Raw genomic sequence first — 23,391 nt, 5'->3', positions numbered from 1 at the left:
GGGGGGTCATGTGACCAGGCAAATCACCTCAATGTGATGTCTCCTCCAATTAAATACAGTGCAGTGTATTTCAACTCCTAATCCAGAGGATAGATCATCAGTATTTAAGTCTCAGAAAACCCCTTTAAGGTGCCGGGAGGGTTATCTCACAAACAATGAAGTGTAGCGGTCATTTCATTTATTTCTAATGTGCAGGGACAGTGTTTTTCCAATATACTTTATTAGCTAATTATATTAGCCTATCAGAAAACTGCCTCTAGAGTTTTCCCTTTGCCCAGGCCCCTCATGTAGGTTATAGTTACCCCGCTTCCTGGCACCCATGACGTTCTTGATGCCCACATGGCTGCCGCTCTGGGGACAAGCCTCTCTAGCATCGTGAGTGATGCTAGGGAAGACCGTCCCTGCCGCGGCCTGCTATTGGCTGCCCCCCCTCTGGATGTTTTGTTCCGCACGATGGGGAGGTGCAACAGTGGCCGAGCAGGCATCAGGAGCGACGTGGGTGCCAGGGAGCGCGGTAAGTATAACCTACATGAGGGGCTTGGGCATTAGTGGGGACATTATAGGGGATGGATAACCCCTTTAAGGGTCTGGGTACAAACCCTCCCAAAGTCCATTTTAATTTCAGATTTGTAATGCAGCAAAACAGGGAAAAGCCCAAGGGGGTGAATACTTTCACAAGGCGGTGTATACAAAAAAATGAGCAATTAAACAGTTTTGGGTATGATTCCGTCTTCTGCTGGATGGTCATTGGACCAGAACACTTCAGTGTTCAAAGCTTTGGCAGGACGTCCATCTGCCGATCTTGTGATCTCCCCTCTAGCTTCCCTCACCCACTCGCTCCAGTCATTTAGGCAAACTGCCTGCTTCCAAGCATACAGTACGTCAATGCTGTAAAAATGAACAGGTGTCATGGTGCCATATGAGCAATAACTTAAACTATTACAATTACTTTACCAATACTTATCTAAAAATAAATACAAACCAAATTGTGGTGAAAATTGGCCGTGGTCCTTTATTAAGGGTTACATAATATAATAATACGGATAATAATAACCATGAATAATTAATTAACCAATAAATAAATACTCATTACATATTCATTAAGTCCACAATTGTCCCCCCAGCAAAGCTGGGTGACTAACTCCTCTCTAATTCAGGACCACGACTTTTTAAAAGGGGAGGGCGGGCGGGGCGACGTCTTCTTCTTCCAGGCTCTGCGGCGGACAAGCTCCGGACCTGCTGGGACCATCTATAAATACTTCCCGCCCCAGAACTTCATCCACCAATCAAATGCTGGCAGAAAACAGGTGCCTCAGTAACAGGTAGGTAACCAGGAACCAATCAGAATCATTTAATAAATTACCTCAGAATCACTTGAAATAAGCACACAAGTTAATAGAAAAAAAAGGGGGGGGGGGGAGAAAAGGGGGCAGAATAAACGTACTACCACTCCTATCATGCTCAATTACAACATGGTGGTCCTTCAGTATACGCTTCCGTGCCCACTATAATTATGGTACAAAATCTGCTCATATTACACTAGTCCAGTGATGGTGAACCTTTAACAGGCCGAGCACCCAAACTGAAACTCAAAACCCACTTATTTATCGCAAAGTGCCAACATGGCAGTTTAACCTGAATACCACAGTCCAATATAGTATCTTCCATGTACTTTTTCATTTAGCTATAATATCCTGCCCTACATTCAGTGCGCTGCCTGCGCTGTTCATAGTGCGCCCTGCGCTGATAAATGGCAGGAAAAGTCTAAGGAATAGACTTACACCATAGACTTTTTCCAGGATGCGGGTGCCCACAGAGAGGGCTCTGAGTGCCACCTCTGGCACCCGTACCATAGGTTCGCCTCCACTGTACTAGTCTATAACTAAAAAGAATCCTTTAGTACGGAATTATGGGGAAGACTTAGTATCTCTTTTGCGGCAGAAAACTGTATTTCAAAATTTGTAAGCTGTGTGTTTCTTGCTTTTTAAATGCGACTTTCAGAAAAGAAAAAAAAAGTTGCAAGTGCCTCTTTTTAGAACAGGATCGGGGTGTGGACAACACCAGAGACAAATGTATCCTTATTTACACCTTTACACCAGTTTTCTGGTGAAAATGAAGCCAGAAATCTGTTTAGGTGCACGGACTGTAGGAGGATGCGTCTAATTCATCATAAGGCCTGCGCCTCGTCATACATTAGGTGAATCCTCCACCAGCATAGGGGATATGTAGACCGGCGCGTCTTGCCACTCCAATTAGTCTCAGCTGTTTCCAGCAGTCCCATAGAGAATGAATGACACAAGCTCGGCCTGCAAGTCCATCAATATGGGGAAATGGGATCCCGATTCCTAGGGGTCCTGTGGATAGGGCATAACTTTTTCAAACTTGAGGGAGGACTGTTAGTGTCTGTGTGCATGGGACGGATAGATTGAGGATTTCTGACACAGGATTGTGGTTAGAAAATCTACAACATTTACGCTGGGTTCAGACCTGAGCGTTCTGAAACGAGCGCTCTGTATGCGCGATTGTACGGGCGTTTACAATCGCGCATACAGAGACTGGCGTTCACACATTGTCGCGCGTTCCCGAATTTCTATGTGCGGGAACGCGTGACAAACGCCCAAAAAAAAGCTCAAGCACTTGTTTGAGCGTCGGGCGTTTTACAGCGCGATCGTACGCGCTGTAAAACGCCCAGGTGAGAACCATTCCCATAGGGAATCATTGGTTCTTGCCTGTTGTGCGTTTTACAGCGCGTAGGAACGCGCTGTAAAACGCTCAGGTGTGAACCCAGCGTTAGGGGGCCTTCACACGGCAGATTTTGTTGCAGAAAATTGGATTTCTGGTTGCTTTGGCGGGAAGCGCATGGATTTCTGCAAATCTCATTCAAATGAATGCAAGTGATTTTCAGATTTCAAATTTGCTGCATTTGAAGGCACCCTTAGGCTACTTTCACACTTGCGGTAGCAGGGTCCGTGCTAACGCTAGCCCACCGTGCCGCCGGAAGTCCGTTCCGGCCCCATTCACTATAACGTGGGCCGGCCGCAGCACGGCACACAAGCCGCAGCACGCTGTAGTTTTTGTCTGGCCGCCACTGGGCATGTTTGCTGTGCTGCGGCCTTACCTCTGGTCTGCCCCCATTATAGCGGCGGACTTCTGGCCACACAGTGGGCTAGCGTTAGCACGGATTCGGCAGGCTGTTCCCCCGCAAGTGTGACATTAGCCTTACAGTAGCAGCAACACAGATGAGATTACAATATTTTATCCTTGCCCTGCCTACAAAATACATTTGGAAACTGACATTCTGCGTAGATTTTAAATACAAAACATCTCAATTTACACTATGGATCTTTACAGCAGATTTCAACCTTGGAAATCCATAGGGTGATACTGCTATAAAATAGCATGCAAAATATGTGGCTTTTGCAGTGTATTTCACAGCAAATTCTGCTGCGAGTCCACAAAATATTTTCTGTTGCAACGGATTTACCCTTGGCCACAGAAGAGAGCAGATACAAGGAGCATCTCTTTCTCTGCAGAACCTGTACAACTTTTACTGCTGCTTGCTCGGGATCTCAACAGCGGGATGGAATGTAAAGAGCTTATTGTCAGGGGACCTTTCCAACAAGTAGGAAAAGTGCCGAACCCATTTAAGTTGAGAACACTGGGGCAGATTTACTATTGAAAATGCGCCAACTGGTGTTCAGGCCTTGCACCACATTTATTAACCATTTGACACACTTTTAGACACCTTTTCTCATCTGACAAGGGGTATGGCTTCATAAGAGAGTGGCTTAAATGTGCTCATGAAAAAATATGCCAAAAATATGCCACATTTTTAAATGTAAGCCAGTAAATAAGTAACATAAAGTTGGACAGGCCCCATTAGCACGACCATATCCGTTTTGCAGCCTGCAAATTGTGGATCCGCAAAACACAGATTCTGGCTGTGTGTGTCCAGCATTTTGCAGTCCCGCACATTCTGCCCTATGTTAGATTAGGTCCTATTCTTGTCTGTTCACGGACAAGAATAGGCATTTCTAGCATTTTTGCAGGGCGGTGGAACAGACACATGGATGCGGACAGCATGCAGTGTGTTGTCCGCCTCTTATGCGGCTACATTGAAATTAATGGGTCCAACCCGCAAAAAATGCAGATCGGATGCAGGCAAAAAATGCTGTCGTGTGAATGGGGCTTAAAGGTGTGCCAGATTTATCATTCAGCATCAACCACTGTGATAAATCTGTGCACACGACCGTTGTTTTGGTCCGCATCCGAGCCGCAGTATTTGCGGCTTGGATGTGGACCCATTCACTTCAATGGGGCTGCAAAAGATGCGGATTTCCGCATCCGTTGCTCCGTTCCGTGGTCCACAAAATATAACCTGTCCTATTCTTGTCCGTTTTGCAGACAAGAATAGGTAGTTATATTAATGGCTGTCCGCGCCGTTACGCAAATTGCGGAACGCACACGGACGCCATCTGTGTTTTCGGATCCGCAATTTGCAGATTGCAAAACACACAACAGTCGTGTGCATGAGGCCTTTAAAGGGGTTGTCTACCTTTTCAACATTTTTTGGTCACATTGCCAGACCTATGGATAGAAGCACAGTTACATGCCCCCCGACAATCGGTTCTGGCTCCTTTGTAACACCATTACGTTCGCAGTGTCCCCTGAGCAGCATGTGAGCCAGTGAGTTGTCGCTTGGGATTCACATCACCACTGCAGCAAAACATGGGACCAATGTCAATTCCAAAAGTTGACAAGTCGGGACTGGGAAGCTAGAACCGAATGGCTTGGAGCAGGTCAAGATGCTTCCCTTCACAGGCCCGCCAGGGAAAGGGGGATGAACAAACACCTGTACCAAAAGCTGGACCAATGACTCCTGCCTCATGGGGGTTGTTTTGAAAAGGTAATAGGATGAACTAGATGGACTTTCTTCAGCCATACTGACAATGTTATGCCTATGGGTGGCTTATGATATCAGGCCAACTCCATCATTGCACATGGACATGTCAATCCCCAGACTGTCTTCTCTTGACAATGCCTTCTGTAATATAGATTTTGTTTGTAGTTTGCCTTTAAGCCATGTTTTGTGTACAGAAATTCTATACAAAACCAAGATGATAAATCTGGTCTTTCAAGTCCATGCTGTTATAATAAACCAGTTAATTCATCTAGACAGATGCTTGTTGTCAATTCAGAACAACTTTAGTTGGCCAGTTAGGACTGGCACTAGCTAGAGGAACCCGGACAATCTTTTAAGAGATTCATGTCCTACTTAGGCTTAACCAGCCTCAGATGGAAATGGAATACGCATTGTTACTTTAAAGCAGTAGTCTCCATCTGTGGTGGAACTACAACTCCTAGCTGACAACCAACTGTCAAGGCATGCTGGGAATTGTAGTTTTGTTACCGATAGGGAGCCATAGGTTGGAGACTACTGCTACAAAGCCCTGCATTGGATGTGGCACCCAGTATAAAGTGAGCAAACGCTTAGGATTTAAATATGTATTACAAGCCCAGAATTAGTTTCAGGTGACAGAATTTAGTTCACTAGTGCACATTTTAACCATGTAAACCTGACCTATTAAATATCCTATCAGAGAATTCTGAGTTAATACAGTAGGGTCTATCATTCAGGACCTCCAACAACTGCCCAGAACTGCTATAGAAAGCGCTCTTCCCTGCAGGACCCATCATGTCCGTACATTTCTCAGACAATATTTAAATGGACATCATGTAATGCTTCATTTGTCCTGTGGAGGTGCTGCAGGGGAATTAAACACCTGCTATCATATTCCCTCACAGATCGTTGATTGCTGAGGTCCCATTAGCCAGGGTTCATTCTAATCAAAAAGGGTTCACCAAAACAGGACAATTCCTATAAACAGAATCTTCATCTAAAGAAAAAAATTAAAAATAACCAAACATGTTATGTAATATGATACTGACTTCTTACTAGGGATAAGCTTCCTGACAACCCACCCAGCTGGTTCTACAGTCAGGGTTCACTGGCCAGAGGCACCATTGTGAGTATAAAGTGACCATCTCTTAGGCCTGACAGCTTTGCTAGTGACATAGAGCAAAGAGTAGACGAGGAAAGGGTTAAATGAGGAAAGAGAACAAAATGTAATAAGGAGGAACAAGACGTCCCAAAACAAACACAAAGCAAAAGCACTGATAAATGTGTACAGGGTTTATTGATAGTAACACATGGCACACTTCTTCCCCTTGGCATATTCTAGTGGCCAAGTTGGATGAGATCCTGAGGTTCAGAGCTCAGGATGTGTGACAGCACTCAGCTATGTAAATGGGTGGTACGGTATGTAGTAAGGTGACCATTGTACCAAAATTACTGAATTGACAACGACCACTGTACTCAATGTCAAAGCAGAACGCCATTTATTGTGCTTATGTGTGTGTTTCTGGGGTATAATGCCAAGCCACTTACCAAAACTGTAATGTCTGCCAAGCCTGATTTACAGCAATATTATACTTGTACCTACCATAGAGATGGTCTCGGTCATTAAGGTGTAACTTAGTGTCCTGGGCCCTGATGCTAAATCTGTAGTAGCCCCACCACTAACAAAAACCACCATGTGTCATTTATACTACCGTGTTTCCCCGAAAATAAGACATACCCATAAAATAAGCTGTAGCAGGGTTGCGGCTATATAAGGCATACCCCGAAAATAAGCCATAGTGATGGGCGTGGCTATGTACCGGCGCAGAGCGGTAAAGAAGACGCGGGCAGCCCTTCTCATGACAGCTGCTGTAGGTGCTGTCTCATCTGCCCCACATCTGTAGGTGACGGGAGAGTTGCGGGCAGCCCCATCAACGCGGTCGGCTCCCCCTGTCAGGTCCCGGTCGTTCTGTGCACAGCGAGCTGAGGGAGAAAGTGAAAGTAAAAGTCTCCTCAGCATCAGGGTGCAGATTGGACCCAGTTCTCACTGGATCCCTGATGAATAAGCCTTAAGACATCCCCTGAAAATAAGCCATAGTGTGTTTTTCTTAAATATAAATATAAAGACAGTGTCTTATTTTCGGGGAAACACTGTATTTGGTCTTCTTATGTAGTAGAGCTGTCATTGAACCCCTTCAGCCACCTGGGTCCGGATGCATCTCGATATAATTACTTTGTTACAAAGCCTATGGAAAAGGGTTCAGTTTTCTACCCTTCCTCAGGATAGCATGAATCTTTGTAGAGTTCTTCTTCTTCACAAGCACTTCATCATTGTCAAACTATCTTCTACTACAAGTACAGATTGACCTCACCTCTCACACAATGGAAAAGTAGTGGCATGACCCAGCACCGGAATGGAGGACAACCTCAGATTTTTGCTATGGAGCTCCTCTTTTATGTACATAGCGAGTTTTATGGCTCACCAGAAAAATTACATTTTGAAGATAAGTGAAATCATTTGAAGTATAAGTAAATTTACTAGCACACGGTATAGTATATACATTGCTGTTTGCACAATGGCTTCTCAGTGATAAGGTTGATGAGTACAGCTCAGTGGGGGTCTAGTTTGCTCTGTCGCTGTTTTTGGGTAAACACAAGAAGCTGGTCCTGTGTATGTGCGAGTCTCTCTCTGGCACACAAACACGCCCGCGCCTCTGTGTGTACTGTACACAGCTACACGCAACCTACAAAGCTTACAGTAAATACAAGCCCGGGAGCTGAGAGGCACGTATTGCATAATATGGCATATAATCGGAAAGTGATAGATCAATCACAGAAATGTATCAGGAGAATTTTCAGGAATCGGAGGGGTTAATAATTTAGAGGATAGTGGCATAGTGAACGCAGAAAAACTTTACTATGAGGAAGAACGTGGGCACTAATGTATCTATTTGGGTGCAATAAAGGCACATCAAAAATCTTATCTCCAAGACAGTGGTCAACAGAAATGAGTAAATAGATTCCAACATTTGGAAATTCAAACCTGAATTTTTCAAAAAGTTCTGATTCTACAAAATTCTAATTTTGTTTCATTTGAATCAAGGCGAGAGAGAGAGAAAGACTTTTCCGGGGCATTAAGAGCACTTTCTGAATAACTTAGACCCAACAAAACCCAAATCGAATTTTAAGAAGTACTCTTATCTCCAGCTGTTGCCCAGGAAGCCTGTTAGGGGTTGTGGTTTCTGTCCTACTGTCCAACAGTTTTTTATTTAACTACAATGAAGCTAAGCTCCTGTACAAGTCACAATCCGTGGACAGGTGTGGTGCAGTGTCTGTAGGAAAGCAGCCATGTTCTTTTCAATCCCGTACAACCTCTTTAAGATGCCATTTTTACAGCTGTCTTGGCACTCAAGTTTAATAGGCTGCAGAACTACGAGGTGTCCACAGGGTGGTGATACTAAGCTTATATATATATATTTTTTTTTTTTTGAGAATTCATACTCCTGACTTTTTATAGTGTGATATAAACTATTTAAGGGCAATGTAAACTCACAATAAACCTGCAATGTATTTTTTTTTTTGTATTTTATGTTTACTCTGTGTGTCTGACCAGTATAAATGAGTCATCCTGTTTGTATATTATATACTTTATTTGAGTCAGTTTGTTTTATGTTGTTTTTTATTTGAAGTCATATAAAAGTGATATTTTCCAGAACTGACAATTGAATGTGTCTACTTAGGAGAGTCTGTCAGGAGGATTGACCATATTAAACTGACAACACTAGGAAGGGGCTGGAGAGAGCACTACAAGAATACCTTTTCTGGAGCTGTTGTTAACAGGAGTAGTGTGAATATGAAGTTTTATTCTGCCAGATACCAAAGAAAAAGGTCACATATATATATATATATCAGAACATTCAAACCCAAAATAAATACTGTATTGTTCAGACTATAACATGCACTTTCTACACCCAAAAGCAGGGGGAAAATGGCAGTGCGTATTATAATGCAAATGACCGCTTCCGTTATGGAAGCGGTAATTAGTAGGCAGGAGGCGTGGGGAGCAGTGAGTGGAGTCCTGCTTTGACTATACTCACTGCTGTGTACTGTACAGTGTAAGGACAGTGCGCGTAGGGGTCTCATGGGGGTCTTTTTTTTAGGTCTGAGGAGGAATGGGGGTCTGGTACAGAGGTTCTGATGCGGGTCTGATCTGAGGAGGAAAGGGGTTCTGATCTGTGGTCTGATCTTGGGGGTCTGATCTGAAGTCTGAGGAAGAATAGGGGTCTGATACAGAGGTTTGATGGGTTTCTGAACTAAGGTCTGATGGGGGTCTGATCTGAGGTCTGATGAAAATATATTTTTCTTATTTTCCTCCTCTATATCCTAGATGCGTCTTATAGTCTGAAAAATATGGTAATAAAGCAAAATTTATTAAATCATGAACAAAAAAAACAAACAAAAAGTACTAAACCCATTTAAAATACATAGTTGTACAAGGGTGCCATGGATAACTGCAAAAATATACCCCCACATCGGCAATAACCTATAATAAAGTTTAAATAAAAGAAAAAAAGCCCAATTCTATAAAACGTACAACTTCAAAGGATCAACTTCATAGTGCGTTGTTAAAGTGCATAGACAAAAGCCTATATATAAGCATACCATATAATACTACCAAAGCAAAAAATCAATAAACTACTTCAAAGTTTGAAAATACAATAAGGGTGGTAATGAGACATCCAGTAGATCCAAACAACAAATAAATTACCCTAATGTGTTTAGAATTGTGCATTTTTTTTAAACTTTTTTTATTTATTTATATTTTTATTTACTATTAGCCCCCTTAGGGGCTAGAACCCTTGTCCTATTCACCCTAATAGAGCTCTATTAGAGTGAATAGGACTTCACACTAATAGAGCAGAGCACACACAGCAGCAGGGAGCTTACCATGGCAGCCAGGGCTTCGGTAGCGTCCTGGCTGCCATGGTAACAGATCGAAGCCCCAGGATTACACTGCTGGGGCTCCGATCGGAACTGCTACCAATGAAGAGGGGGGAGGGGACCCTGTGGCCACTGCCACCAATGATACTAATAATTGGTGGGGGAAACTGCACCACCAATGGTTAGAATTTATAATACTGGGGGGGGGGGGGGGCGCACTGCGCCACCAATGAATGTAATTAACACATTAATTCAAGTATAAGAGGCAGCGGGTACCGGCGGCGGTATCACATACCCGGCCTCAATAACAGGGCATGCGATCCCCCGAACCGGAGCAATTAACCTCTCAGGTGCCGCAGCTAAGGGGTTAATTTCCGCGGATCGCATGCCCTGTTATTGAGGCCGGGTATGTGATACCGGGGCCGGCACCTGCTGCCCGTATTCAATTACAGTCATACTAATTATACAGTTCAATAGGGAATGACCATTTCCATGTTATAATTCACTAAACAATCTTTTTTATATGGATCATAATGATAATTGCCATGTGCAAATAACCTGAACCTTCCACTTCTTTCTCATCAATTTTCACTTTTAGTATCATTAATCCTAATTAACCTGTTTATTGTTTTTGTCATTATTATCAATGGAGGTAGGGTACTGCACAGCCTGTACAATACTGTTATGTGAGTGATTCCCCAATAGCAAACCAGATTAAAGGGCTTCTGTCACCCCACTAAACCGTTTTTTTTTTTTTTTTGTTTACTTATAATCCCTATACTGCGATTTATGCCTACATAATCTAATTAATCATTTTGGTCCAGTAGATTTTGTTTAAAACGTGCTTTTAAAATATGCAAATTACCTTGCAGCAGCCGCATCCTCCGATCCTAAAGACGCCCCCTCCGCTGTGTGAGTGACAGGGCCAGGGAACGGGATCGTCCTCTGCTGGCCCTGTCTGCTATCAAGATCTCGCGCCTGCGCCGTAACGGTATTCAGTCAGTGCAGGCGCACTGAGAGGCGGCCGCTCTATCCTCAATGCGCCTGCGCCGATGACGTCACATCTACACCCGGCGCAGGCGCATTGAGGATGGAGCGGCCGAGCGAGCGGCCACCTCTCAGTGCGCCTGCGCCGATTGAAGACAGGTACGGCGCGGGCGTGAGATTTTGAATGCAAACAGGGCCAGCAGAGAATGATCCCGTTCCCTGGCCCTGTCAATCAACATGCGGAGGGGGCGTCTTTAGGATCGGAGGATGCGGCTGCTACCAGCAAGTAGCCGCCCTACTTGCTGGTAGCAAGGTATTTTGCATATTTTAAAAGCACGTTTGAAACAAAATCTACAGGACCAAAATGATTAATTAGATTATGTAGGCATAAATCGCAGTATAGGGATTATAAGTAAACAAAAAAAATTAAAACGGTTTAGTGGGGTAACAGAAGCCCTTTAAGTGCGAGCAATTCAACTTTACTCAACAGGACTGCAATTACAGTAATATAAATATTATATGGTATCAGTCTGTTTAAGAAGGCCTGATACTCTCGATAGTTACAAATCTTAGATGAGGCATTAAGGCATAATGGTTAGCCAATGATCTGCATTGGGAAAGCCGGGAGGAGGGGAGTAGTAGTTGTGGCACTGATATGAGTTGTAGTGGTTCTTGGTGGTTGCACTCACTCCAACGCTCTCCAGAACAGTGCAGTGAATGGAGGGGTGCACCCTTTCTTTCCCTTGGAGCACACCCTAATATCAGGGCTGCTGCCTGATGGTAACTGGGTGCCCTTGATGTTAGATACATAGTTGCAAGGCAGGTGTTGGGTGCAAGGCAATTAGGATTTTCATTTTACATTAATAACTCCTTATTAACCTTGTGGGTCCCCAATGCACGGACAACTTGAATGGGTCCGTGATCCGTCCGCACCGCAAAAAAACAGAACAAGTTCTATTTTTTTGCGGTGCAGAGGCAAAGACAGAAACATCACGGAAGCACTCCGTATTGCTTTCGTTGAGTTCCGATCCATGCTTCCATTATGCATCTCCGTAATTGCGGACCCATTCAAGTGAATGGGTCCGCATCCGTGATGCAGAGTGCACATAGGCCAGTGCCAGTGTATTGCAGTACGGCAACGGACACACAACGTTCGTGTGCAAGAGGCCTTAACCTGGTAATAGCCATTTGATTACTGTTGGCTGAAGCGCCCAATTTTGGAGGCACCTGATGACCATCAAATGTGGGGGATGTGGGATGTCTTGACTTTCTCCCAACATGCTCTTTTTGTTCACAGGGGGATATAAACTGCTTCCCTAAGTCAGGCACGTGAAATACACTGCAGGTTTTTAGCATGAAAATCTGAGCGTAATCTGTACTGTGTGCAGGTACCCTAGTTACTCTAGTACTGTAAGAAAGCTAGGTGACAACCCTCTGGCTGCTTTAATAGTAGACATATTAGGCTACTTTTACACTCGTGTTTGGTGCGGATCCGTCTTGTATCTTACGGACGGATCCGCACCAATAATGCAAACGCTTGTATCCGTTAATTACGGATCCGTTTGCATTATTCATAAAAAAAAAAAAAAAAAAGTCTAAGTCAAAACTGATCCGTCTTCTCACTTACATTGAAATTCAATGGGGGACGGATCAGTTTTCAATTGCACCATATTGTGTCAGTGAAAAACGGATCCGTCCCCATTGACTTACATTGTAAGTCAGGACGGATCCGTTTGGCTCCGCATAGCCAGACTGTCACCAAAACGCTGCGTTTCACTGTCCGTCTAAAAAACGCAACGGAGACCAAACGCAGCCAAATTGATGCATTCTGAACGGATCCTTATCCATTCAGAATGCACCGGGGCTAAACTGATCAGTTTTGGGCCGCTTGTGAGAGCCCTGAAACGGATCTCACAGGCGGACCCAGAAACGCCAGTGTGAAAGTAGCCCCAGTCCCCAGAGAGAAAGAAAAAAATGCGGAATACTATTTTTTTTTAACCAACTTTACAGTTAACAAGTTAAAGACTTGTATTTGCTGGTGATTGCCTGATATTTGGGGGAAAGGCTCTTCTGTTCCACTAGGCAGGGGATAATGATGATGACAATTTTAAATATGTGCCATTTGTTCATCCTGAAGAGGTGTAAATTAGAGCGGCTGCGCCATTACCACCATCTGCAATGCCCTTTTATATCCTTAAATCAGATGGAGTTTAAATGGCAATCAAGTGATCAACGGAGGTCCGAATTATCACCAAGTGTCACAGGACAAGTAGAACAATCAATGGTCCTGTTCCCTTCAGGACAAGCACCTGACAAGCCAAAAGCTAAAACCTCAGCCTGCAGCCGCAGACACGCGGCAGAGGAACTGCACAGAAGAGTCCCCTGTGGCTCTGTAGCATACTTAGGGGGAAAACTGTCTTAGTTGCCCATAGCAACCAATCAGATTCCACCTTTAGTTTTCAAAAGGAACTGTGAAACATGAAAGGTGGAATCTGATTGGTTGCTATGGGCAACTAAACCAGTATTCCTTTACACCAGTTCTGATAAATCTCCCTCTTAGTGCGGCACTGTATGGTGCATCATCATATCACAAACTTCAATGGAGAAAACCAGAGCAAAATGCCAAGTGTGAACTCCACCTTATGGTAGCCCCTATATCAGTGATCAGCAACCTCCGGCACTCCAGGTGTTGTGAAACTACATCTCCCATCATGCACACTTGCTTGGCTGTTGTCTGAACTCCTACAGAATTGAAAGGAGCATGCTGGGAGTTGTAGTTTCACAACAGCTGGAGTGCCGAAGGTTGCTGATCTTGAAACTCTTGGGCTATGATGCTAAATCTGTAACAGGTTCTCACCTGCTATGTATACTGGTGTTTTATCTGGGAGAAAGGCCTTTGGACCCCCTAAGGTACCACGTGTGACCACTATCCCCGATACCTATGCCCCCCTTATACCTATATATTTTTCCTTGACATCTTAAGTCAAAATCTTGTGAAAATTGCACGTGACTTCACTGTATTAGGGCTCATGCACATGACTGTATGTATTTTGCGGTCCCCAAAACACGGATCTGTAAAAAATACAGATGACATCCGTATTGCATCAGATCTTTTTTCCGATCCATTGTAACAATGCTTATCCTTGTCCGCAAAATGGACAAGAATAAGACATCTTTTTTTGCAAAATGGCCATGCAGATATATACGGAAATGGAATGCACACCGAGTCATTTCCATTTTTTTGCAGACCCATTAAAGCGAATGGTTCCGCGTACAGGCCGCAAAAGAAACAGAACGGACACAGAAAGAAAATACATTCGTGTGCATGAGCCCTTATTCTCAGCTGCAAGTCACTTCCCTTTTCCTGCTGCTTAGCATGTGTGTCAGTCTTCACTGCACATCTGGTATTCCATTCATGAACTGGCATTAAGGCAATACTTTCAAAACATTTATCTTCCTGTCTGACATTTTATAAAGCAATCTTGCATTTATAGCAGTGCCATCGATTGTGAGCCTTCTGGATTAGCTCTTTAAAAAAGTTAGGCCCCTTTCACACGGGCGAGTATTCCGCGCGGGTGCAATGTGTGAGTTGAACGCATTGCACCCGCACTGAATCCTGACCCATTCATTTCTATGGTGCTGTGCACATGAGCTGTGATTTTCACGCATCACTTTTGCGTTGTGTGAAAATCGCAGAAAGCTCTATATTCAGCGTTTTTCACGCAACGCAGGCCCCATAGAAGTGAATGGGGCCACGTGAAAATCGCAAGCATCCGCAAGCAAGTGCGGATGCGGTGCGATTTTTACGCATGGTTGCTATGTGACAATCGGGCTGGGGACCCGATCTGTATTATTTTCCCTTATAACATGGTTTATAAGGGAAAATAATAGCATTCTGAATACAGAAAGTAAAATAGTGATGAAGGGGTTAAAAATAAAAAATAAATTAACTCACCGAGTCCACTTGATCGCGTAGTTGCTGATCTCTGTCTTCTGTAATGTTGAGCTGCCGGCTAAGGACCTGTGGTGACGTCACATCACATGATCCAATCACATGGTCCCTCACCATGGTGATGAACCATGTGAGTGGACCATGTGATGAGCACAGTGACGTCATCAAAGGTCCTATTCCTGTGTACAGCAAAGAAGAAGACAGAAGAGATGCCGGCTGCGCAATCAAGTGGATTAAGGTGAGTAAATTTATTTATTTATTTTTTAACCCCTCCAGCCCTATTTTACTAAGCATTCTGTATTCAGAATGCTATTATTTTCCCTTATAACCATGTTGTAAGGGAAAATATAACAATCTACAGAACACCTAACCCAAACCCGAACTTCTGTGAACAAGTTCGGGTTTGGGTACCAAACATGCCGATTTTTCTCACGTGCGTGCAAAACGCATTACAATGTTTTGCACTCGCGCAGAAAAATCACGCATGTTCCCGCAACGCACCCGCACCTTTTCCCACAACGCCCGTGTGAAACCAGCCTTAGGGTACGGCCACACAGTCAGGTTTCCTGATGCAGTTTTAGAAGCCACAGTCAGGAGTGAATCATAAAAAGAGAGAAAGTATAAAGGACAGATACAACTTTTTCTCTTTTTTGAATTCATCCCTGGGTTTCGCTTCCAAAACCGCATCAGGAAACCTGACAGTGTGGTTGTACCCATAGCGCCACAGTTATATTATTCTATGGGTGCTTATAGAATGAGGTCCTGTTGACCCCAGGCCTGCCTCGTACTATGCATTTGACATAAGAGATTACTGAAGGTGTCGAGATGACCATGGCACAGATCTGGAGAAGAATAATCCGGTTTGTGGTAGAGCGAGCTGCTCTGGTACTGTGCAGCAGAGGTGTGTGTAACAGTATGTATCCTTTACAGTGTGCATTAATGTGTTTACCCTTGCACAACAAAGGGTTAAGCATGTTTGTAGATCAAATAGAGGAAACAAACCCAAAACACCTGTATAGATGTGATGGAGGCAAAGTCTCCGCTGTGTGTCTAATATATTTATAGCAGTGGCGTGCCTAGGGTGTTTGGCACCCGGGGCGAGTCCTTTCTCTGGACCCCCTCCAATCTTTGACCACATACCTCTTACATCCAGGGACATCTCCTGTCATGTAAACCTTCTCTTTCCTCTTCTCCTCCGTTAGACAGCCATGACAAATTCTTTCAGCCACATCTCGTCTCTACAGAGTTTGTAATACAGACACGTTAGATTTCTCAATTTTTTCATCAACCTCCCCGTCTTGGTGTCCCCACAGTGTCATCCTGCTGCCACTCCCAATACTGTGCCCGTTGTGCCCCCTAATGCCCCAGGTACTATACTGCTGAAAAAATAGTGATATAATTGAGGTAATTTGTCAACCTGGTGTGAAGAAGAACTGGATTTCCAAAAGAGCTGTGAAAAATGAAAGGTGGAATCTGATTGGCTGCTATGCAACTAAGCCAGTTCTACTTTACACCAGTTTGATAAATTACCCCAGATGTCCCTATAGTGTCCACGGCAGCTATAATGTCCCCTAGAGTGCCCCCAGTAATAATAACACCCTATGTTGTGCTCCAGGCAATAATCCCTGTATAATGTCCCCAAAAATAAAATAATTGCCCCTACAGTGCCTCCCCAATAGCAAGGCCCCCCATGCTGCCCCCATATAGCAATTTCCCCCACACTACCCCCACACAGTAATTTCCCCTACACTCCCCCAGACAGTAATCTGCCACACACAGTAATTTCCACCACACTGCCCCCACACAGTAATCTCCCCCACACTGCCCCATACAGTAATTTGCCCCACACTGCCCCCACACAGTAATTGCCCCCACACTGCCCCCACACAGTAATTTGCCCCACATGGCTCCATACAGTAATTTGCCCCACACAGCTCCATACAGTAATTTGCACCACACAGCAATTTCCCCCACACAGCAATTGCCCCATACAGTGATTTGCCCCACACTGTCCCCACACAGTGATTTGCCCCACACAGTAATTTTTCCCATACAGTAATTTCCCCTACACTGCCCCCATACAGTAATTTCCCCTACACTACCCCATACAGTAATTTCCCCTACACTGCCCGCATACAGTAGTTCCCTCACACTGCCCCTCACAGTAATTTCCCCCACACTGCCCCATACAGTAATTTCCCCTACACTGCCCGCATACAGTAGTTTCTCTCACACTGCCCCTCACAGTAATTTCCCCTACACTGCCCCCATACAGTAATTTCCCCTACACTACCCCATACAGTAATTTCCCCTACACTGCTCGCATACAGTAGTTTCTCTCACACTGCCCCTCACAGTAATTTCCCCCACACTGCCCCATACAGTAATTTCCCCTACACTACCCCATACAGTAATTTCCCCTACACTGCCCGCATACAGTAGTTTCTCTCACACTGCCCCTCACAGTAATTTCCCCTACACTGCCCCCATACAGTAATTTCCCCTACACTACCCCATACAGTAATTTCCCCTACACTGCCCGCATACAGTAGTTTCCCTCACACTGCCCCTCACAGTAATTTCCCCCACACTGCCCCATACAGTAATTTCCCACATACAGTAATTTCCCCTACACTGCCCGCATACAGTAGTTTTCCCCACACTGCCCCCCACACAGTAATTTCCCACATACAGTAGTTTCCCCCACACTGCCCCCACAAAGTAGTGTCCCCCACACAGTAATTTTGCCCACACTGCCCCTACACAGTAGTATCCGCCACATTTTCCCCACACAGTAGTGTCCCTCATACAGTAGTGTCCCCCACACTGCCCCCATACAGTAGTGTCCCCCACACAGTAGTTTCCCCCACACTGCCCCCCACACAGTAATTTCCCACATACAGTAGTTTCCCCCACACTGCCCCCACAAAGTAGTGTCCCCCACACAGTAATTTTGCCCACACTGCCCCTACACAGTAGTATCCGCCACATTTTCCCCACACAGTAGTGTCCCTCATACAGTAGTGTAGAAAGTAGGGAGCCACAGCAGCATATCACCAAATCTCTTCTTTATTCAGATAAACGCCTCACAGCAAAGCATAAAAATTGCAGCAACGTTTCGGCTAAGGGTAGCCTTTGTCAAGCATATTTAGCAAGTAAAATCACAGCCTATAAATCCCATATACTGGGCCCACCCACACCACTGAACAACCAATAGATAATGATGTTATAGGTCACACCTACACAACGAACATGGGATCACCAACACATTGAAACATATTAAACAGCTGGTACAAATTATAGCTATCATGTTCATAATATCACCTGTGTGGGGCCACGTTGCACAGACACTCATGATGGATCCGGCGTCTCGCACTAGGTGATGCGCATGTCCGCAGACATCATCGCTGAGCGACATGCACAAAGCGTCGCTGCGCACATATGTCAGACAGCGTCCAGACGCACAGTCAGCGCAGATCCATGTGCGTCATCAAGGGGCGGCCGGCTAACGTCACAAGGCCACTCCCACGTGACGCATCAGGCTGACGTATGCATAGGGACGTAACAGGGCTACCAATTGAAAGCGCTCGCACCACTGTTAAACAAAAACAGTGTGCCGAACGCACTATGGGTTAAAGCCCCAACTTACACTGTGGACAAATTGCGCAGCCTAGCATGATATTAGTGCAAGGAGAAATCAAAAGTGACTGTGAAAAAACGCGATCCCCTCACAGGTTTTGCATCTATAGTATGGTATAGACATCCAATGATAGCAATAAAAAACATATGTACCTGACATGGAGTCTCATTCACACATGGTTTTCCATGTCAAAGTACCTTGTCAATAAAAGCTAGTGATCAGGTTGGTATCTATTATTGATTGCACAGTGTTACACGGTGGTATAATAAAGACATATAATATAAAAACAAAGCAAAGTATTGTCACAGATGAGAATTTAGCTGATACCAGCCACATTAAATTCTAGATTTAATCCAAATGGTTGTAAAGATTTCAATGTATAGATCCATTTGAGCTCCTTCTTTCTTAGTATTGCGTCCTCGTCTCCCCCTCTCCATAAAGGGCCCACGCTGTTTTTATATTATATGTCTTTATTATACCACCGTGTAACACTGTGCAATCAATAATAGATACCAACCTGATCACTAGCTTTTATTGACAAGGTACCTTGACATGGAGAACCATGTGTGAATGAGACTCCATGTGCGCAGCGACGCTTTGTGCATGTCGCTCAGCGATGACGTCTGCGGACATGCGCATCACCTAGTGCGAGACGCCGGATCCATCATGAGTGTCTGTGCAACGTGGCCCCACACAGGTGATATTATGAACATGATAGCTATAATTTGTACCAGCTGTTTAATATGTTTCAATGTGTTGGTGATCCCATGTTCGTTGTGTAGGTGTGACCTATAACATCATTATCTATTGGTTGTTCAGTGGTGTGGGTGGGCCCAGTATATGGGATTTATAGGCTGTGATTTTACTTGCTAAATATGCTTGACAAAGGCTACCCTTAGCCGAAACGTTGCTGCAATTTTTATGCTTTGCTGTGAGGCGTTTATCTGAATAAAGAAGAGATTTGGTGATATGCTGCTGTGGCTCCCTACTTTCTACACATACCCTTGGATCGCGTTGGATCTGTGATCCCCTGCCCAGCTACTGCATGACCACCATCTTTGCTCTCTACAAGCCGCTTGTGTTGCTGCTCCTGAACAAATCCACTTTTCCCTCATACAGTAGTGTCCCCCACACTGCCCCCATACAGTAGTTTCCCCCACACTGCCTCCACACAGTAGTTTCCCCCACACTGCCTCCACACAGTAGTTTCCCCCACACTGCCTCCACACAGTATTTTCCCCCACACTGCCTACACACAGTAGTTTCCCCCACACTGCCTCCACACAGTATTTTCCCCCACACTGCCTACACACAGTAGTTTCCCCCACACTGCCTCAACACAGTAGTTTCCCCCACACTGCCTCCACACAGTATTTTCCCCCACACTGCCCCCACATAGCGATTTCCCCCACACTGCCTCAACACAGTAGTTTCCCCCACACTGCCTCCACACAGTAGTTTCCCCCACACAGTAGTTTCCCCCACACTGCCCCCACAGTAGTTTCCCCCACACTGCCCATATAGTAATTTTCCCCCCACATAGTAACCCCTCCCATAATAATTTTCCCCCACACAGTATCCCACCATATTTTCCCCCACACAGTATCCCACCATATTTTCCCCCCACATGTCCTCCTGGGTGCACCCCCTCATGTCCCCCAAAATCGGCACATCAAATAAAAATAAAATTTGCCCCCACACAGTATCCACCATATTTCCCCCCCACATGTCCTCCTGTGTGCACCCCCCTCATGTCCCCCAAAATTGGCACATAAAATAAAAAAAATTTCCCCCACACAGTATCCCACCATATTTTCCCCCACATGTCCATGAATTAAAAACCTAAAAGTCAAATACTCACCTGCGCTTGCTCACAGAGTCTCGGCACAGGCGGGAGCGATGACGTCATCGCTCGCGCCTGCGCCGGGATTTCACTACCACATAGGCCTCAGGCCTACTAGACCTGAAGCCTATGGCGGTGATGGGTGGCGGGGCAGAGAACTATGCGCTCTGCTCCAGTGCCCCGCCGGAGTATGTGGGCGTCAGCGCTTCAGCAATGAGCATTTCCATCTGTATTGATGGAAGCGCTCATTGCTTCTGGGCCTGGCAGTGGCACCCCCGTGAGAGCCGTCCCCCGGGGCGGACCGTCCCCCGGCACGCCACTGATTTATAGCGAGATCCCGAGGCTGGACGTATATTCTGCAGGCGGCAGCTCGCAGCAATAAACCAGTGACCATGAGCATAGACTTTTAGGGTACGGCCACACGGTCAGGAGTGGATCATAAAAGTAGAGAGGGTATAAAGGTATAAAGGACAAGTACGACTTCTCCTTTTTTTACAGTACAGTTCTTAGAGAATCTTTGAAAATGATAAACGGGGGTGTGTGGCCAGCCATGAGCGAGTGAGGACGTGCTCTCCCTGAGCTCCTCTGCATTCCCGTGGGCGCTCAACTCCCTCCTGGGGAAGCCCCCCAAAATGGAAGCTCCCCTGTTGTATTGGACTCTTTCCGTCCTCCCTCCCACTCGCCTGGGCCCTCTCTAGCTGCCTCAACACACTGGTCCAATGGATCCTCTTGGGACGGGTCCCACCAGCCACCGTCCGGGGTGTCCCCTAAGAGACCAGGCCTCACACATACTTCCCCCCGAATTCGGGGTCCCTCCTGCCTCAGCAGATTTATTTGGCGACGAAGCCAGACCGCCAACGATGCCGGATTTGCGCACTCTTATTTGTTCACTGCCCACCAAAGCAGATTTATCCAGCTTTGCCACTAACATACTGCAGGAATGCAAGCGAGAATTCTCACAGGTCCGCTCTGAAATGGCTGTGATTGACTCCAGAATTTACTCTGTCGCTCAAGGCCACACATCTCTAGTGGCCACGGTCTCGGCCCTCCAAGATACCATCCAATCTCACGAGGCCCAGTTCTATACTTTACATCAACACCTGGATGACATTGAAAACCGCAATTGTCGTAACAACATACGGATTAGAGGCCTGCCAGAATCAGTGACGGCACCTGACCTCCTGTACACCATAATTAGATTGTTTAACAAAGTCCTGGGTCGTCCGCCGGGCTCTCATATAGAAATTGATAGAGCGCATAGAGCCCTAAGACCCCCCCAACCCGGATGGTTCTAAACCGAGGGACGTCATTTGCAGAATTAATTTCTACGTGATCAAGGAACAAATCTTGAACAAAGCTAGGCAGTCTTCGCCTTTGTCATATGAGGGATCCCCTGTCCAGCTCCTGCAGGACCATTCCCGCCATACTCTGGCCCAGAGAGATACCCTACAACCTCTCTTGGATCTCCTCAGGGAGCGAGGCATCCCCTACAGGTGGGGCTATCCTTTTGCCCTTTACGCAGGACCCAAAGGACATGCTGCGACAGTCCGCAAACCTGCGTATCTTCCTGAATTTCTTCATCTCCTGAACCTCCCCATGGTTGATCTAGGCCCCTGGCCTTCTATTATTCAGCCCACACCAACACAACAGGGTCGCATCCGCCCACTCCTGCCTGTCAACTCCAGGTCGCCGATAGCAACCTTGCCGACCCCTCCTGGACGGAGGCAGCGTCGCTCCCTAGCCCATAGTGGCAGTTCTCCACCCACAGCAGATACGGGCACCTGAGGTCTTGCAGTTTGCCCTGTTTGAGACCCCTGTTACATTGCTAGTGAGGCACTCTAGCATATTTGACTCTCATTTGCCCTCTTGGTAGCAGGAATGGTTATTGTTATTCTTGTTTCAGGCCAGGGTGTGCAGCTGGCTCGCTTTCTCTCTGTTGTCACTTTCCCCAAATAGTCTGAGGCACCCTCTGGGGATTGATTGATCCTTAGCGACTGTCTCTTCGGATCTGTTTGATCCGGGTAGTTAGCTATCTATTGTCTTCTTTCTTCCGTCTCCTCCTTTTCTTTTTCCTTTATTCCCTTGTTTGTCTATCCTCCCCCTTGACCCTTGTGTTTTTTCCCTTTGCTGCAGATATGACATCACTCAAGATTGCAATGTTTAATGCAAAAGGCCTCAGCACTCCTGAGAAGAGATCCCAGGTCCTCCATCCCTTTCACCGCCAAAGGGTGCAGATTGTATGCTTCCAGGAAACCCACTTCAAAGAAGGTAAGGCCCCTAACATCCGCCACAGGCACTACGCGTTCTGGCACCTTGCGAATAACGCTGAGAGCAAATCTAAGGGAGTCGCCATAGCGATCCACAGATCTCTGGCTTATCAGGTGCTAGGATGCGTTGCTGACCCTGGGGCGAGATACTTGATCCTCACACTTCCTATAGGCGGTTGGGAATTCACCCTTCTCAATGCCTACGCTCCCAATTGTAATCAGGTCCCCTTTATCACAGACTTAGTTGACAAAGTCTTACCCCTGATTCGTGGAACGCTCGTGCTGTGTGGTGACCTTAATCTCACTCTCGACCCCACGCTCGACAACTCCTCAGGTAGGGCCTCCCTCTCTTAAGCTGCCATCAAAAAGAGCACTGCTCCAAGTACAATTGTATGACCCATGGCACATTTACTATCCCGCAGATAGAGGCTACACCTTTTTTTCAGCTCCCAACTCCTCATATATCAGAATATATTATATCCTTGTCCAACAGCCTGCCCTCTCGTGGCTAGTCTACACATCCATCGGTAATATTCTATGGTCTGCTCATGCCCTGGTCTTTTGTTCCCTGACGCTCCCTTCTTTAACCAGAAATGAATGGACCTGGCGTTTAAATGAGTCCCTTCTCCTAGACGCAGTGTGTGCTGCGGACCTCCAAGCCACTATAACCAACTTTCTTTCTGATCATGCCTCAGACCCTACCTCCCTCCCCATGCAATAGGAGGCCTTAAAATGTGTCCTCCATGGGATTCTCGTCAAGCACGGCACCCGCCTTAAAAAGGAAAAGGTCATCACTCTGAAAAATGCCCTGCAGAAGGTTGCGTCCTTGGAGCTTCTTCATAAGTGAGCCCTCTCCCAGTC

The sequence above is a fragment of the Bufo gargarizans genome, chromosome 6 (genome assembly GCF_014858855.1).
Source record: "Bufo gargarizans isolate SCDJY-AF-19 chromosome 6, ASM1485885v1, whole genome shotgun sequence".
Lineage (NCBI taxonomy): Eukaryota > Metazoa > Chordata > Amphibia > Anura > Bufonidae > Bufo > Bufo gargarizans.
The sequence above is the reverse complement of the archived record's forward strand: the minus strand, read 5'-3'. Positions refer to the sequence as shown.